The following is an 18,833-nucleotide window of genomic DNA, read 5'->3' as shown; positions in this document are numbered from 1 at the left end:
GATTTAACATTGCAGCTGTATCTTTATTAATAATGAATGAGGAACTTTAGCTTTCAATAGTGTTCACTTATTTCAAATAAAGTACTGACAGTGATAACAATGTGCATTTAGATTTTCCAAAATATATAGAAATGATATTTTGTTGAGTAGTCTGGTGTAAGTGGTGAAGTGCTACAAAATATCTCTTATTTATGAACTATCCCCCAAAACTGAAGACGGCTTGCTTTCATGGGTTCCGAGGTGGCTGATGAGAACCGTGTGGGAGCTGCAGTCCCTTCCACGGCTGGCAGGGTTGGACTTGTGAGGTGACTTAATAGAGCTCAACGACACTCAGCACCTTATTCCCAGGGCAGAAGTCGCAAGCAGCAGAGGACTTCTGTACAAAGTGAAGGGAGGAAAGTTTAGGGGAGACATCAGAGGTAAGTTTTTTTACACAGAGTGTTGTGGGTGCCTGGAATGCATTGCCATGGGTGATGGTGGAGGCTGGAACAGTAGGGGCATTTAAGAGACAGACACACACATGGATGAAATAAAAACAGTTATGGGGTAGAGAGGGGTTTTTTTAAATATAGGTTAGCACAACATCATGGGAAGAAGGGCCTATACTGTGCTGTAATGTACTATGTTCTATGCTCAGTCCACCATTTACTCTGGGCTTCCGTATCCTTCCAAAGCATGGACAAAGATGACAGTATCAAATGTAGTCAAATTACATAATGGCCTGGCTGGGAAATAGGCCAAGCAATATGAGATAGACACATAAATTGGCGGGTTTTTTAATGTATTCATTTTCAAGATGTGGGCATCATAGGCAAGGCCAGACCTAACGTCTATCTGCAACTTTGCTTGCGAAAGTGGTGGTGAGATGTTTTCTTGAACCCCTGCAGTCTTACACCAAGAATTTCCAGGATATAGACCCAGTGACGAGAAAGAATCTGCAATATTTTTCCAAGTCAGGATGGTGCACAACCTGCAGGTAATGATGTTGCCTTGTGCTTCTTATCCTCTTACTTACTTGGGATTGGTGTGCATTTGAGAGTAGATTGGCCAAAAACTGATACACCCTGCAGACACTGGCATGGAGGGAATGAATGCTTAGATTGATGGATGAGGTATGAGTCAAGATGCTTGCTTTGTTCTGAATGGTGTTATCTGGAGAGTTGTTGGGAGTTGCATGAATTGACATAAGTGGAGATTATTCTATCATGCTCACAATTTATGCCTTGTGGACGGTCAAAAGGCTTGGGATGTTAGGAGCTGACACTCATTGCCAGGTTCTTGGACTATGACCTGTTCTTGCAGCCATGTTATTTATATGGTATATACAAGTACTCCCCAACATACATCCATGTTCCATTCTGGATGACTGGTCATATCTTGGAATGGACATACGTCAGGGAATTGCCCTACCTGTGATATTGAAGAGTAAAATGATCGATTTCCTTCCATTCTCTATCTCTGAATCCTTCTCATTCTCTGTTGATCCAGACCCTGAGCCTCTAAAATCTGTCTGACCGTCAGAATATTGAGCAACAGAATCAGAAAGAAACAGGACACAAGGAATTAAAATGTGGTGAAATATCTCCACATGGTGGCCACCAAGTCCAGCTCTTGTGAGAGGTTGGACACCAGCCAGCATAAATAGGCCCGATTTTCACCGTAATCACGCAAGTTTTATTTTTACTTTATTATTTTTTAAAAATTTGGTCGTAACTGTGGATGGACATAAGTTGCATAGGTCACAATTCGGGAAGTGCCTGTATTTGATTTTCTGGTGAATAGTAATAATAATCATAAAGGTGTTAATGGTAAAATGTTGTTGAATGTCAGGAGGTCATTGAACAGCACTTATGAAGCACAAACCTTGCTTGGCATTAATCAGCTTATCCATAAATGTTATCCAGGATTTGAACAAAGGAGCAATGATACAACTGATTAGCTTGCAATGCTACATTAAAGGGAATTTTCTGGTCAACCGCAGGCTAGGTCTGCAGTCACATACAGGTCAGACAGAGTAAGGTTAACAGATTTTCTCTCCTGAAGGACAGTACAGTGTTGATAGGACCGGAGTGGTGGTCTGTCAAATCAGCAACTTTTCACAGCATTATGAATTGACTGATGGCAGGATGAAAAGTCACATACCTATTTTCTGATGACACAAAAACAGTACCACTGTAAGTTCAAATAGAAGCATTAAACTACAAATAATTATTAAGAGGGTGGCATGGTCTGCTGTTACAGTGCCAGTGATTGGGACTGGGTTTCAAATCCCGCACTGTCTGTAAGGAGTTTTTACATTCTCCCGTACCTGCATGGATTTTTCCCAGGGGCTTCGGTTTCCTCCGACCGTTCAGAACATACCAAGGGTTTGTAGGTGTAATTGGGGTCACAGACTCATGGGCTGAAAGTGTAGTTTACTGTGATGTACAACTCTATCTAAATTTTATAACATTTAATATTAAATTGCAAAATTTGGTAAAATTGTGGAAAATAAAGATCTTTTATTTGGATTTGAAAGAATAAAGCGCCATCATTCTAAATGGTGGAAGGACTTTTGGTGTCACACAAACAAACATTGTAATAACCTTTACATCAAGAGAGCAGGTGTCCTTTTTTGTGCTCCATCCAAATCGAGTCCAAGTTCTTTACTTCTTATATTACTTAGAAGAAAGATCTCTGGATTTTTTGGTATGTTGCTTTTTGTGATTTTATTTAATACCTGGTTTAGATCTTCCCAAAACTTTTCCACTTTCTCACATGCCCAAATTGCATGTACTGTTGTTCCCGTTTCCTTCTTACAGCGAAAACATCTGTCTGATACTGTTGGGTTCCATTTATTTAACTTTTAGGGCGTGGTGTATAGCCTGTGTAACCAATTATGCGTAACCTCATGTTTATTGTATTTCTAATAGTTCCGGAGCATAGCTTTTCCAATGTTTCATTCTTTATCTTTATGTTTAGATCTTGTTCCCATTTTTGTTTGGGTTTACAGCTTGTTTCCTCGTTCTCTTTCTCTTGCAGTTTGATGTACATGTTTGTTATAAATCTTTTAATTATCATTGTGTCTGTAACCACATATTCAAAATTGCTTCCTTCTGGTAACCTCAGCCTGCTTCCCAATTTGTCCTTTAAGTAGGTTTTCTGTTGGTGGTATGCAAACATTGTACCGTGAGTTATACCATATCTGTCCTTCATTTGTTCAAAAGATAATAATTTATTTCCTGAAAAACAATTTTCTATTTTTTTGATCCCTTTTCTCTCCCATTCTCTAAAGGAAAGGTTATCTATTGTGAAAGGGATTAGTTGATTTTGCATCAATATTAATTTTGGTAGTTGATAATTTGTTTTATTCCTTTCTACGTGAATCTTCTTCCAAATGTTGAGCAGATGGTGCAGTACTGGTGAATTCCTATGTTGCACTAGCTTTTCATCCCACTTATATAGTATATGTTCAGGTACCTTCTCCCCTATTTTATCTAGCTCTAATTATAGCCTTAGCTGTAGCAAATAAATGTTTTATGTTAACCTGGAAATTAGAAGATAGCCTGAGAATACAGCAATGGTACATAGAAATGAATAAATGTATTCCATTGGAAAAAATAACATATAATTTAAGAAATAACATCACAGTATTCGAACAAATTTGGGAACCGTACATGGAACACAACAGAGAGGTCCTACCCCGAACCTCCACCACCTAAAATGACAGCAGGAGAAGAAGACGAAATGAACTGACCCAGAATGTAAAAGTAGAAGACACAAATTTCTTGTTTATTTTCATTGTGTGATGACATTGTTTAATGGGCTTAATGTATGATATATGTTGAATACTGAGTGGGTGGGGAGGGAGGGTGAAGGATGGAGGGAAGGGAGGGGGGAGAAGGGGAGAAAATGACCCTGTGTATATTCAAGAGGGAAATGTTTGTGTGTATTTTGGTCAGTATGGTTCATAGTGTGAAAAATAAAAAATTTTTTAAAAAAGAGAGCAGGTGTCCAAGGTTATCGACAACAAGACATGTCATTCCTCAATAAGACACATGTTGTTTCCTTCTCTATGAATAGTGAGAGGTTGGGTGTCCTACAGGTATTCAAGAAGACTGAAGTTATTGTACAACTGTACACAGCATAGGCTAGAAACATCTAGAGTGGTCTGGGCATTATCCTCACAAAAGTTGAATGGCTCAAGTTCAATTTCATTATCTGACTATACAACCCACATTGCAAACACGAACACAGTACATACATTACCCCTCCATAAATCTTCATCCGCGAAGCCAAGCCAAAGAGAGACACAAATATAATTCAGAATAAATATATATATATAAATACTTGGTTCCAGGATACTAGTCATAAATCTCATAACCTGTAGGAAGAAACTATTCCCCAGCCTGGAAGTCCTGATTTTGATGCTCCTGCGGTAGCACTGAGCAGGGGGTCATGATGCCAGTACATCATGGCGGTCACAGAGATGAGCTCTTGCGAAACGCCTTGTGGCTGTTTATTTTGCTCATTACTGCCACCCCGAGTCTGGCCAGAAAATTATTGCACTGGCTTCTTCATTAAACTTTGTAGCAGACTGAAATACAAGACTGAAGGTTTGGAGTGGCCACCCTCTTGGATCTTTCCACTGGCCACAATGGGCGCAGCACCCACTTTGGGAGTCACTACTCCATATTGTCATCCAGTTTGATGTTTTGCCAACTGGAGAGAATGCAGGTTGTTCACCAAAGTAAATTACAAGGAGTGATTAGAGGACGAGAGTGGCATTCCTTGGAATTTAGAAAGTTAGGGAATGTTCTGATTGAAATTTTCAAGACATTAAGGGGATTTAATAGGGTATATAAAAGGAATACAATAGGATATAATAATGTGCAGGGCTATATTCTAAAAATTAGAGGCAAGACCATAAAAATTAGGCCGGAAAATATTCTACAAGCATTAGTAGACAGCAATTTGTTCAGGTATCTCTGCTGAATATGAAGTGTTGTTAAACCAACTGTTAATTATATCAGAGATCATTTAGTGATTTTTGATGAAGCGATATGGATGTATGTTTTTAATTACCAAACTCATTAAATGGTGGAACAGGCTGGGTAAATAGATCTATGCTCAGTCTATTAAATTTATTAAAGATTGCTATCCAGTTAATGATCATTGTGAATACTTTTTGACTTCTTTTTTGATCTTTTCTCTCCCATGGTAACATTGTCCAGGTGAAATCCCACAAACAAAATGCATAAAGTGGATACTGCTTCTTTCACTATGTACAGTATAATAAAAATGAAAATGATACATTATTAATGTTTTAGATAGGCTTTCACAGGATAATGACCTGAAGACATTAAGACCCTGTAGCCCCTTTTACACTTCCCTCCCACTAAATCGGCCATTCAATATCCCGGGATAGGAATGGCATTTTTGCTGTTCACACTTGACCACTCTTAACTGGGACACTGCGCGCATTCACACTTGCAAGGATTCATCCCCGGGGTTAGGACTGTTCTACCTTCTATTTTTATCCAGGCCTCTAGTGGATAAGTGGCACAGAACAGAAAATAGTTTCTTAACACAAAGCTCCATGTGTTTAAAGTAATGAACAGTGAGTGTGTTTGACTGCAATGAACGACCGCAGTTATGATAATCAATGATGAGGTCAATGTTGCTTGCTCCTTAGGTAGTCTTGGATCTTTTCTCTAGAGTTGTGTAGCAGCATGGTGTTCTGAGGACAATTTAGATTTCATGTGCTTTCATCCTTTGTGTTGTAACATTCTCAAGATGATCATGAAGCACTTCTTTTTACTGTAAATTACTCTGTAAAAGGGAAGATGGAAGTTCTTTATTGTCTCCTTTGTAAATGCTAAGACATGGAAGTTAATCCAAACTTAGCTGGCTCCAGGCAAATCAAGAGATAAGACATTTGGATGATTGGTTCAATGAGTTCAATGGTCAGAGTTCCATCTGCAATCTAATAATTCATTAGCATCTATGTAATGTTGAGATTGATTGGGGAGCGCTAGTCAAGTAAAGTTTAATATCATCTGATTGTATAAGAACAACCCGATGAAACAGCATTCTCCGGTACCGTTGCGAAACATGCAGACACACTACCAAATATAACACACATACAGACAAGTAATACTGTGCAGCACAAATATTTTATCTATACAAATAAATAGATAAATATTGTTTAGTATATATGAGAGTGGGGGCGTGGCAAGATGGCGTAGGGAGCGGACGTGCCTTCCCGGTCTCCCCCAGGCAGTTATATAAATACCCGTTTTAAGAATATTTCTTTTCTGTTAAAAGTCTTTGTTTTGTTTATCAATTGTTTTTAGTTTAAAATGGCAACAAAGATTAAGGAAAATAGAGTTCTAATACAGAACAAAACTACACTCTCCGACTTTGGAAGAAACTCGGCCTACTTGCCCAGACAGAACTATGGAGTCAAGGCTGGAATCTTCTTAAGAATGGAGCTCATTAATTGGACTGTCGGATAAGCTGGCCTTGGACACCCCTCTGAAAGATGGTGATGAATATTGATTTGAAATGTTTTATGAAGATAAATTGCAGTAATTGGCAATGGTTGCCCGTGAGTTTTAAAAATCCAGATAACATTAAAGTTTATTAGTGATTTTTTTTGGATGGAATATCGGAAGGATGAACTTATTATCTATAAATACAGAACAAAATTACATTCTTTGACTTTGGAAGAAATATGACCTATTTGCCCAGACAGAGCCAGAGTTGGTGCTGGAATTTTCTCAAGAACAGAACTTATTAAAGTTGATTTCGGATTCCTTTTTGAAAGATGGCGACGAATGTTGATTTGAAATATTTGAAATATTTTCTGAAGATAAACATATATATGGAACTCCTTGACCTGCAATAAGGTTTATCAGTGATTTTTTTTTGGATGAAATATTGGAAGAGTGAATTTATTATCTGTGAGTATGCATACATTGCAAACAGATTTTAATAGTTTTGAAAAGGTTTTTTTTTAAACTAAACAACAAGATCAGTTTAATATTGAGAAAATTGGAAAAAACGGAAACTTTATTAAATTTGGAAACTCAGTAGAAAGAAACTATGAACAAGATTGATGATTTATAAAATTAAAGTTGATGGAGCAATGTCCAAGAAGAGTTAAAAATTTTGAATAAGTTTTTCTTGAAAATAAACAATAATTTCAACTTAACATTGAGAAGATTGACAAAGTGGAAAATTTGATATTAAGTTGGGAAACATAGAAGAAAGAACTTATGAATAACATTGATGCTTTAGAAGATCAAGTCTGAAGGAATTATGTTTAGAAAATTTTAAAAGATTTGAAAAAACTTTTTTTGAAATTTAAAATGGCAACAAAGATTAAGGAAAATAGAGTTCAAATACAGAACAAAACTACACTCTCCGACTTTGGAAGAAACTCGGTCTACTTGCCCAGACAGAACTATGGAGTCAAGGCTGGAATCTTCTTAAGAACGGAGCTCATTAATTGGACTGTCGGATAAGCTGGCCTTGGACACCCCTCTGAAAGATGGTGATGAATATTGATTTGAAATGTTTTATGAAGATAAATTGCAGTAATTGGCATTGGTTGCCCGTGAGTTTTAAAAATCCAGATAACATTAAAGTTTATTAGTGATTTTTTTTGGATGGAATATCGGAAGGATGAACTTATTATCTATAAATACAGAACAAAATTACATTCTTTGACTTTGGAAGAAATATAATCTATTTGCCCAGACAGAGCCGGAGTTGGTGCTGGAATTTTCTCAAGAACAGAACTTAATAAAGTTGATTTCGGATTCCTTTTTGAAAGATGGCGACGAATGTTGATTTGAAATATTTGAAATATTTTCTGAAGATAAACATATATATGGAACTCCTTGACCTACAATAAGGTTTATCAGTGATTTTTTTTTGGATGAAATATTGGAAGAGTGAATTTATTATCTGTGAGTATGCATACATTGCAAACAGATTTTAATAGTTTTGAAAAGGTTTTTTTTTAAACTAAACAACAAGATCAGTTTAATATTGAGAAAATTGGAAAAAACGGAAACTTTATTAAATTTGGAAACTCAGTAGAAAGAAACTATGAACAAGATTGATGATTTATAAAATTAAAGTTGAAGGAGCAATGTCCAAGAAGAGTTAAAAATTTTGAATAAGTTTTTCTTGAAAATAAACAATAATTTCAACTTAACATTGAGAAGATTGACAAAGTGGAAAATTTGATATTAAATTGGGAAACATAGAAGAAAGAACTTATGAATAACATTGATGCTTTAGAAGATCAAGACCGAAGGAATTATGTTCAAGAAAATTTTAAAAGATTTGAAAAAATTTTTTTTGAAAGTAAGCTACAAATTCAACTTGAGACTGAAAAGAATGGAAGATTCGGTGTTGAACTGGGATGTTCAGAGGTGTTTTAATTCAGTGGATGAAATTCAGGAAGACTTGAAAAAAATTTTTAAAAAAAAAGCTTTTATTGATTGTAAATAATGTTTAACTCAGTGTTGGGAGGGTGGAAAGGGTGCAAAATTTAATATCAAGTTTGGATTTTCAAAAAAAAGAGTTTATGAATAAGATTGGTTAAATTGATGGACCGGGGTTTTATGGATATAAGAAATGATGATTTTTCGGTTTATATGTGTATTTTGTCTGCCTGGGGGGGGGGGGGGGAGGGAGTGGTACTTCTGCTCCCGAAAGTCATATGCCACTTGTGGTTTATACCACACCCATTTGGGTTTTTGGGAATTAACCACCACAAGGTGGTTTCCTAAGGGGTTAGGGGAGGTGGGGGGGGGGGGGGGGGTGAAAATTTGAAAATTATTTAGTATCTATTAAGTATATATGAGAGTCTCAGATAGTTAGTATGAGCAGTACCTTTGGTCGTTCAGCATTCTCATTGCCCGTGGGAAGAAGCTGTCCCTCAACCTGGTGGCGCTGACTCTGTTACTCCTCTAACCTTTCCATGATGGGAGCCGTTGAAAGATGCTTAGTGCAGAGTGGAAGGGGTCCTCAATTATTTTGTGCGCTCTCTTCAGGCAATGATCCCAGTAGATCACATCAATGTGCAGGGGGGGTCATTTCCGCCCACACCGATGGCATCATTTCCGACATCACTTCCGGTCGAGTCACCCAACCATGCCAACGCCATGTGTGTCTTCTGGGTGCCACCATCATGGGTCACTCTGGTGATCCTTTCTCCCACTCTTATGGTCCTGTGGATTGACCTCCAATCCATTTCTCTGCAGCAACCATAACACACTGTGATGGAGCCAGCCAGAACGGTCTTGATAGAGCTCCTGTAGAAGGTTGACATAATGGTGGCCAGTAGCCTTGCCCACTTCAGTCTTCTCAGGAAGTAGTCGCTGTTGCACCTTCCTGACAAGTGAGGAGATGTTGAGTGTCCACGATAGGTCACTAGTTAAGCGAACTCCAAGGAATTTGGTGCTCTCCACTCTCTCTACTATAGACTTTTTGGTGTGTACTGGAGGACCTTGTGAAGTCCATAATAATTTCCTACGTTGTCCATGGTGAGACTCAGGTTGTTACTCTCGCACCATTTCACGAGATTTTCCACCGTTTCTCTAAAGTGCGACCCATCGTTGTTGCTGATGAGACCAACTACTGTTGTGTCATCTACAAACTTGATGACACTTTTGGAGTTGGATCAGTCATGGATCAGTAGTGTGAACAGAAGTGGACTGAGCACACAGCCCCGAGGTGCACCAGTGCTCAGTGTGATGGTGCTCGAGATTCTGCTACTGACCCGGACAGACTGGTTTTTCTGTTAGGAAGTTCAGGATCCAGTTACCGAAAGTGGTGTTGAGTCCCACCGAGGACAGCTTCTCCACCAGCCTCTGGGAAATGATCGTATTTAACGCCAAGCTGAAGTTAATGAAAAGCATCTTGGTGTATGAGGCATAATTTTCCAGGTGGGTCAGGACAAAGTGAAGGCTATAGTATCATCTGTGAAACAGCTTCTTCTATAGGTGAATTGAAATGGGTCCAGCATCTTTGGGAGATTTGCTTTGATGTGTTCCATCACCAGATGCTTGAAACATTTCATAATGGTGGGGATCAGTGTTACAGAGCAGTAGTCATTGAGGCCTGTGATAGTTGCCCTCTTGGGTGCTCAGATGATGGTGAACCCTATGGGAACAATAGACTGCTGCAGTCAGGTATTGAAGATGTCCATGAAGGCCTCCAGCAATTTGGTTTGCCTTGTCCTTCAGTATCCAGCCAATATGATACAAGTTTAGATATGTTGCAGATTTTCATGGATTACAGAATCCAAGACAAGCATATTTAAAAATATTTGAGTAAGTGGGAACAAGCCATTTTATTTTTGCTTGCTCCACCATTTCATTACATTTTGCATTATTTCTGCACCCACCTAATTTCTGACTCACATTTCTGCACTAACTCCATCTCCCTTGATTCTGTTAATGTGGAAGAGACGATCGCTGCCGCCAATGCAGTCCATCGCTGTAAGTACTGCAGTTCCCGGCATGGGTTGGATAGATGCTCCTGAATGAACTGCCCAGCAAGAACTCGCATTGCTCCTCATACGGCAAGAAAGGCCACTCCAAACCCACCAGGAGTGCTGCGGCTCTCTGCGATCAACCAGGAGCCCCTTCCAACTTTCTGGTCACCCCACGAGAGGATGCTGGGTAGCGCCATTACTGTACCCACCACTTCCGCTTGCCTGACATCACTTCCGGCTCAGCCGTCCAACCACGCCGCCGCCACGTGCTCACCACAGGTGACACAATCTTTAATCATCCAACTACCGCCCACACCAGTGATGTCATTTCCGCCCACACCGATGGCATCATTTCCGACATCACTTCCGGTCGAGTCACCCAACCATGCCAACGCCATGTGTGTCTTCTGGGTGCCACCATCATGGGTCAGCCAACCACCCCAACACAGCCTCACCCCTAGCTTTGGTGGCCCACTCCCCCCACTCACCATCCACAGTACAAAGTCTAGCGACCATCCCCAGACCACCTGCGGGCTATCTACCCTGCGGGTGCCTCCTCCATCCCTCTTCAACTACCTGATGCCAGACTGTAAGCCCATAGCTGCCAAGAGCAGGTGCTACTGTGCAGCCGACAGGACCTTTATCAAGGTCGAGGTGAGACAGCTTCTGGTGGAAGGAGTTATAGATCCCAGTGCCAGTACATGGAGAGCCCAGGTCTTTGTAAAAGCGGGCAGCAAACTGAGGATGGTCATCAACTACAGCCAGACCATCAATTGGTACACCCAGCTGGATGCCTACCCACTGCCCCGAATCACCGATATGGTCAACGAGAGCCCAGAACAAGGTTTTCTCCATGATTGACCTGAAGTCAGCCTACCATCAGCTCACTATCCATGCCCGGGATAAAACTGATATCATCTTTGAGGCAGATGGCTGCCTCTACCGGTTCCGCTGGGTCACACTGGGGGTCACAAATGGAGTCTCCGTGTTTCAGTGGGAGACCGGCTCAATCTAAGAGCGACTTTCCTGAACCTGGACAGTGTCACCATCTATGGCCACGACCAGCAGGACCACAATGCCAAGCTGGAGAGTTTTCCCCAGACCCAAGAGGCATTGAACCTCACTTACAGCAGGGAGAAGTGTGTGTTCAGCACCACCCGCCTCGCCATCCTGGGGTGCATCGTGGAACATGGTATCAGCAGTCTCAACCCCGAACTCATGAGCCCCCTAATGGAACTGCCACTTCCCTATACTCTACGCAAGTGCTTTCTCTTACTACTCTCAGTGGATCCCTCACTTCTCAGACAAGGTTCACCCACTGGCCCAAGCCATTACTCTACTCCTTCCTGCCGAGGCACAAGCGGCCTTCGCCCACATCAGACAGGACATCGCCAATGCCACGATGCATGCTGTGGATGAGAGCACCCCATTCCAGGTGGACTGCATTGCCTCTGACGTTGCCCTTGCTGCCATCCTCAATCAAGGGGGCAGACCCGTGGCCTTTTCCTCCAGGACCCTCCATGGTTCAGACATTTCACTATCGAAAAGGAGGCTCAGGCAATTGTAGAAGCAGTCCGCAACTGGTGCCATTACCTGGCTGGCAGAAGGTTCACCCTCCTCACAGACCAGCATGCAGTGGCATTCATGTTCAATACCATCCATAGAGGCAAGATCAAAAATGACAAGATCTTGAGATGGAGAGTCAAGCTGGCCACTTTCAGCTTCGACATCCAGTATAGGCCAGGGAAGCTCAACGACTCCCCTAATTCCCTGTCCCGGACCTGTGCCAGTGCTCAGTAGCCTGAACAGCTTCAGGCATTGCAATGACACCCTTTGCCACTGGGGAGTCACGTGCCTGTACCACTTCATTAAGTCCCGGAACCTCCCCTTCACAGTCCAAGAAGTTCGGACCATGACTAAGTCGTGCAGGATCTGTGCAGAGTGAAAACTGTGCTTCTTCCGCCCGCCACTGGCCCATGTAATGAAGGCCACTCAGCCTTTGAGCAACTCAGTGTCGACTTCTTGGTCATAGATGAATGAATACTCCTGTTTTCTCTTTGCCATCCCTTGCCCTGACACTTCCACCGCCTCTGTTATCAAGGTACTGGCACAAATCTTCACCATGTTCGGATACCAGGCATTTATTCATAGCGACCGGGGATCCAGCTTCATGAATGAGGAGCTACATCAGTACCTGATGGTGTGAGACATCCGCAGCTAGTCACACAACTAGCAACAACCCCGGGGCAACAGGAAGGTGGAGCGTGAAAGTGGGGTAATTTGGAAGGCGGTCCTCCTGGCCCTGAGGTCAAAAGGTTGGTCATCAACTATTATCAAGAGGCAACTCATACAATCGCTCTTGTACACGGCTACCAATCAGACCCCTCATGAACACCTTTTCTCCTTTTCTAGGAAATCGATGACTCGTGTCTCCCTGCCAGTGAGGCTGATATCTCTGGGACCAATACTCCTCTGCAAACACATGAGGACTGACAAATCTGACCCCCCTGGTCAAGCAGGTGCACCTTCTCCATTCAAACCCAAATTACGCCTATGTCAGGTACCCAAAAGACGCAAGGATGCCATCTCTAGCTGGGATCTTGCCCAACCCCCTCACCCTGAAAACCCCTGGCCCATCCAAGATCCCCCGGGAGCCAACATCCTCTCTCTGCCTCTCCAGAGGGCCCCACTCTCCACGGACCTGCCCCACACCTACACACCATCTCTGCTAGACACCATCCCACCCACACCACCGGCCGTCCCGGCCACCCCGGCCTCAGCTGACCCTCGTGGCCTACTGACCTTTGACCAGGAGCCTGTCCTGCAACAGTCCTAGAGGCACAGATGACTGCTGGACCATCTGAACTTGTAGATACTACCTGAAAATGAGGACACCATGCCCACCACCCCCCCCCGACTCATTTTAAGAAGGGGGTGAATGTAGTGATATAACCACTACACTGGTCGCACTCCTACTAGCCTACTGCAGGGGCCAACCACTATACCTGCAGGTAGGAAACCTGCAAGGCTGGCCCCACCTGCCTGGTGTCAATCATTGGGCCCCCTATAAAGACTCAAGCCGGCCCCTTCAGGGACAGACACATGGCGCCAGCAAGATACTGAGACTGGTGTGTACAAGTTTAAGCTAATTAAAGCCTGTTGTACAGTCTGTGGACTTTATGTTAGAATTATTCGCACAGCAGTGCTCACAATACCCACTGCTGATAAAAATCATTTCTATTGCAGTTTTGCAAAGGTGACAATAATATGAAAGAATCACTATTATAAGGGAAAGTAGCAACAGCAGATTCATTGGAAAATAAAAGACAAAGCCATGTGTGCTGTCAGACGAAGGGGAGATTGGAGCACATGTGGAGGAAGGTACATCTCTGTGTTAACTTGGAGTGACTAGATTCATTCCCAGGAGGCCCTGTATCAGAGCTCCTCACTATTTCCTCTTTGCTGCAAGCACAATATAAAACAAAGAGGCTGGTCATTTTTTGGACTTTTTAAATTCTATTTTTCTCTCTGTCGCTTGCAACTGAGTTCCCTTATTTCTACAAACAAAGAAAAGGAAGTGGAAGTGAAAACTACCCTTGCTTCCCTCTGGGAATGTGTTCACACAGATGTGTAAAAGGGAGATTATGAATAAGGAAAAATGTACAAAATAGGTATTTTAATGTTTTCTGCTGCTTGAATATTTTTCTTGTGTTGAGTTTGCTTAGGCAATCCTATACATTAGAAGAAGGTGAAACATGCTGAATTATCTCCCAAATGCAGGAAATCTGTAAATCTAAGCATATTTCATCTGAAAACATTCTCATATTAAACAGTAAAGACATTTTTAATTTGTGGTTCAATTTACATATGATGAATAGTTTAAGTAGAGGTGTGTAATCCTTTTAATATTAAGATTAAATAGTGTTACTTTTAATCTTATGATTGTAAGGTAAAACATCATGAGATGGGAATGTGTAGGGAGTTACCCTGTACAAGGCTGTAACAAGAAGGGGAGGTGTCCTTGTACTCCTGTTAGGTAAAACATCATGAGATGGGAATGTACGGGGCAGTAACAAGATGTGAATGCATCCTTGTACTTACAAGATAAGAGAGACATTGATGGATTGAGAGGCAGGAAGCTAGCAGGGAAAGGATAGCAACAGTTTTAGTCATTGGACAAGTAATGATATGATGATGTTCTAAGCACATATCCAAGGGTATAAAAAATCACCATTTTGCTGATAACGGCAGAATGCATTCTCCGACTAACCTGGTTGGTCGCAAGTGTTACAATCCGGTAATAAAGAACAAAGAACCCTGATTTCGACTCAGCCTGGTGTTTGTCTCACTCATTCATGAACAAAGCAGACCTAACATGATCCAAGATTCCTTTATTGTCATATAATAAAACAGGTGTAATATTACATGAAATTGACTCTAGTCTGCCTTAAGGCAAAGATTCACCATTAGCAGAAATTGCCCAGCACCCCTTACAGTTAGAGAAAGAGAAGCAAAAGAGACATTGAGTCTTCATGGATTTGCTTCCAGTGCCCCTGCAACCTCCGCAGCCACACAACTTCAGTCCAAACCATCGGCAACCTGAGCTCCAGATCCAAACCTCTGACACAATCAGAAAGTCTTTAGTGCTCTTGGCAACCTCTCGCATTTCGGTTCTGATACCTGGTATCCCTTCAGCCAGTCTTAAGCCAGTCTCTGTCAGTCCGCAGCCTGGTGTGAGTCTTTGACCATAGTCACCAGCAGTCCGCAGCCTGCAAGGATTCCTCACCTGGTTTCCTTTACGCTGCAGGAGTGGCATGTTACTTGAATAGGTAAGGTGTGGAAAGTGGGTAAATGGGATTAGATAGATGGGCAAGAAGGTCAATCTGATGGGACAAATGGACTTTTCTGTACTGTAAGAGTGTGATTCTCTGAAAATGCATCACGACACAAGTGACCAAGTCATGGACACATGCTGCCAGTACCTGATTGTTCAGTTCCTGTGCCCTGCTCTCAAAGATTTTTTTTTGTACAAACTGAGATTTCAATGATGTTTTGCCAGATTCATATTTCACACATGCATTCACACATACATATTTTCAGCTACGCACACCTTGGAAACCTACCCACATCTGCTCATACTCACACATACTCTCTCTATCTCTCTCTCTCTCTTACTCTCTTTCAATTGCTCTCTCTCCCACCCGAAACACAACTACGATCACCCTATACACAAACTCTCTCACTTATATCAATTAAGGTCACTCCAAACCAACACACTAATTAAAACACATTCTCACAATAGCAAGCATATTGTACCATTTTAGAATATATCCATGAAAGAATGGAGATCACTGGGATCCTTCCAAATTCAACCAGTTTTACAACCAACTGATACAAAAAAGATTTGAGAAATAGAACATAAAAAATAAATAAATAGCCACCAGCTCATACCTATAGTTGCAAAGTGTAGGGAAATGAAATATTCACAGAACAGGAGGACCAAAGCCCCTGCTTTGAATGGGATAAAATCAGAGGGAAAAATAATCTTAATTATGAAACTTAAGTGCAAGTGGTAGAAATCATTGGAAAGGAGATTTTGTGGAATCCCAAACACTAGTGCTAATGCAGGGTACAGCATAACCTGGGAAGCAGAGACAATAGACCACATAGACTGAGCAAATTAATTAGGACCGGTAGTAATGTCAGGATGAATTCATGGAATATGCACAAGATAGTTTTCTACATCTGTAAGGTGTAAAATAAGTGAATAGGTTACTTTAATTTAGGCTTGAGTAATAAATAAAATGTAATTTATAATTTTATAGTTAAAGAGCCCTTTGAAAAGAGTGGTCATGATCATTTTAGATAAAGTTTCAAAGTGATTTAGTTCAATCCAAAGCCAGGGTCTCAAATTTAAACAAAGCAAGCTCCAAACAAAGGGTCATAAACTGGTTACAGAAGACGGCCAGATTACAAGATCTATGACAATAAGTAAATGAACAAAGGCCAACATTTAAAGAATAAATACATAATATACCACAAATAAATATTTAATGTACAAAAACCCTCAAAGGAATAATGGTCCAAATGTAGCTAACAAGAGAAGTCAAATATAGTATTAAATCAAAGGAAAAGCTTCCTGCTTCCTGCAATCAGTCCAGTCATTAGGAAAATGGTCAAATTTTGTTAGTGTTAGAACATAGAACAGTACAGCACAGTACAGACCCTTCAGCCCATGATGTTGTGCCAAGCTATATAATCCTACTCCACATCAATCAACCCTTCTCTCCTTCACAGTCTATAACATCCATTATTTCTTGCATCCATCTGCCTTTCTAAGAATCCTTAAGTATTCCTATTGTATCAGGCTCCATCACCTTCCCAGCAATGTGTTCCACTCTCTGTGTTAAAAAAAGAACACCTCTGACATCTCTCCGAAACTTTCCTCCATTCACTTTAAAAGGTTCTCCCTTTGTCCCAGGGCAACAATGATGCTTATAATCTTGTATACCTCTATTAAGTTGTCTCTCATTCTCAGTTTCTCCAAAGAGAAAAGCCCTAGCTTGGTCAATTTCTTCATAACCTTTCTCCATAAGGTGGATCTGTAAGAGATATAGCTTATCAGATTTTTTTTAACATTGAGTAGGAGTATTTGTGGTAGCCATCCAATTATGAATTTAAATATGTGTATTATAGCTTGGAAGGGTTTTGATTCCGAATAATAATTTCTTAAAGTTATTCAGACGACATAGCCAAGGCTGATCAAGTAGATGCATTTCAAGAACATTAACCACAACTTCCATGTATTAAGTACCTTTAATATAATGAAAACATTACAAGACATTGGATAGGAGTAGATAGTTATGGATCCAAAGAGGCTTTTTTAAAGCAACACCCCAAAGGGGATGAAGACAGGTGAAGGCATGTTTAAATAGGGCCTTGTCAACTGAGAAGCTATTACTGCTGCAGCATTTCAAGAGTCTAGAATTGCACAGATAAGTTGAAGGGTTGTGGCTCTGGAGGAAGTTACACATGGGTAAATGGATCTGGAATAATCCGCAAGAGTCAGTATGAAAAGGGAAGACCCATTCCTGATCCTTAGTCACAGATAAACATTAAAATATTATAGTTCCCTTTCCTGCTATTCGTTTGTCCTAGATTTTGCTGCCAGTTGTGCTGGACCACTGAGTGTGGATTCCTGGGATAATCAGACTCTGACATTTCTATGAGGTCCATTTCTGCAGGCAAGAGGGTCTTCTAGTTGGCCAGAGTGGGCCTGCTGAAGACTGCGTAAATTGGTCAGTGCATGAACCATAACCCTCCAAACCCCATTTAGAAACAGTGAGATAAAATTGGTATGGTCTCTTATAAATCTTGACAAGATATTTTCCATATCTCCCACAGCTTATGTTTGTTTTATTTTGTGTGGATAGAGACATGAAAGTAAAACCACAATGTTGCGAGATCCTCACATCCTCTTTGTGGCATCTCTCTGAACTCCAACATGTGACAATGGGCACTAATTCAAGGATAAGTTCAGTATTTTCCACTTCTGGAAGGCTATATAATAAACCACAGTACATTGAATCCATTTCAATATATGATAATTCATTCAGAACATCACCTTAATTCCATACTTTAAAGAATATGAGCATATGAATGGCTGCAGGACTCAATATTTGCTTTAAAATTGGTAGAGAAACAATTGTTCTGGGCCAAATCATGTGTGACATGACCCATCTCCTGCATCTGTTAGGACATTTGGGTTATGCCCCTGGACTCAGTGCTGTGGCCAGGATCGGCGTCAGTCATCTAGCTCATTACTGATTTCAATATTGCAATGCATTTGGGTGGAAATCAGGCCCAGCTGAGGGGCTCTGCAAATCGTGCCATAGTTGTATATGTATTTTGAACTCCACTTCTGAAATTTGATTCCATTGAAATAACCATGGGGTCTATCAGCAACTTATAGAATATTCTACATTTCCTAGCGTAAAACGCACCAAATAGTTACAACCAAATTAGGTGTGCAAAACTAGGTGCTGCAAGAAGGCAGGCTTTAAGTAAATAGTATCAAGGCTTGTCAGAAATTCAACAAAGAAATAGCATCAGTCAGCAGGTTAGATGGATGAAAAACATTGACAAGAAGTTTCACAGCAATTAACTACTCAGCCCATCAAGCCTGTTCTGCCCAATTACTAAAACCATTATGTACATAGCACAGGAAAAGGCTCTTTCACCCATGACATTTGCGCTGAGCATTATGCCAATTTACACTGGACTTCCAGCTGCATATGGCCTTATTCTCTAGCTGTCAAGTGCCCATCTAAATGCCTCT

The 18,833-nt window shown here is 41.0% G+C and overlaps 1 long non-coding RNA gene across 1 annotated transcript; it reads left to right on the top strand.

Annotated features, from left to right (window-relative positions):
• Window positions 1-247: 247 nt before the first annotated feature.
• Window positions 248-3,829, top strand: LOC138743261 (uncharacterized). The gene is made up of 3 exons (XR_011344762.1): window positions 248-419; window positions 888-976; window positions 1,489-3,829. It is a non-coding gene; the product is annotated as an uncharacterized lncRNA (long non-coding RNA).
• The last annotated feature ends 15,004 nt before the right edge of the window (window positions 3,830-18,833 follow it).

This window comes from Narcine bancroftii, chromosome 1 (assembly GCF_036971445.1).
Source record: "Narcine bancroftii isolate sNarBan1 chromosome 1, sNarBan1.hap1, whole genome shotgun sequence".
NCBI lineage: Eukaryota > Metazoa > Chordata > Chondrichthyes > Torpediniformes > Narcinidae > Narcine > Narcine bancroftii.
Note: the sequence above shows the minus strand (reverse complement) of the source record. Positions and strands in the feature narration are given on the sequence as shown.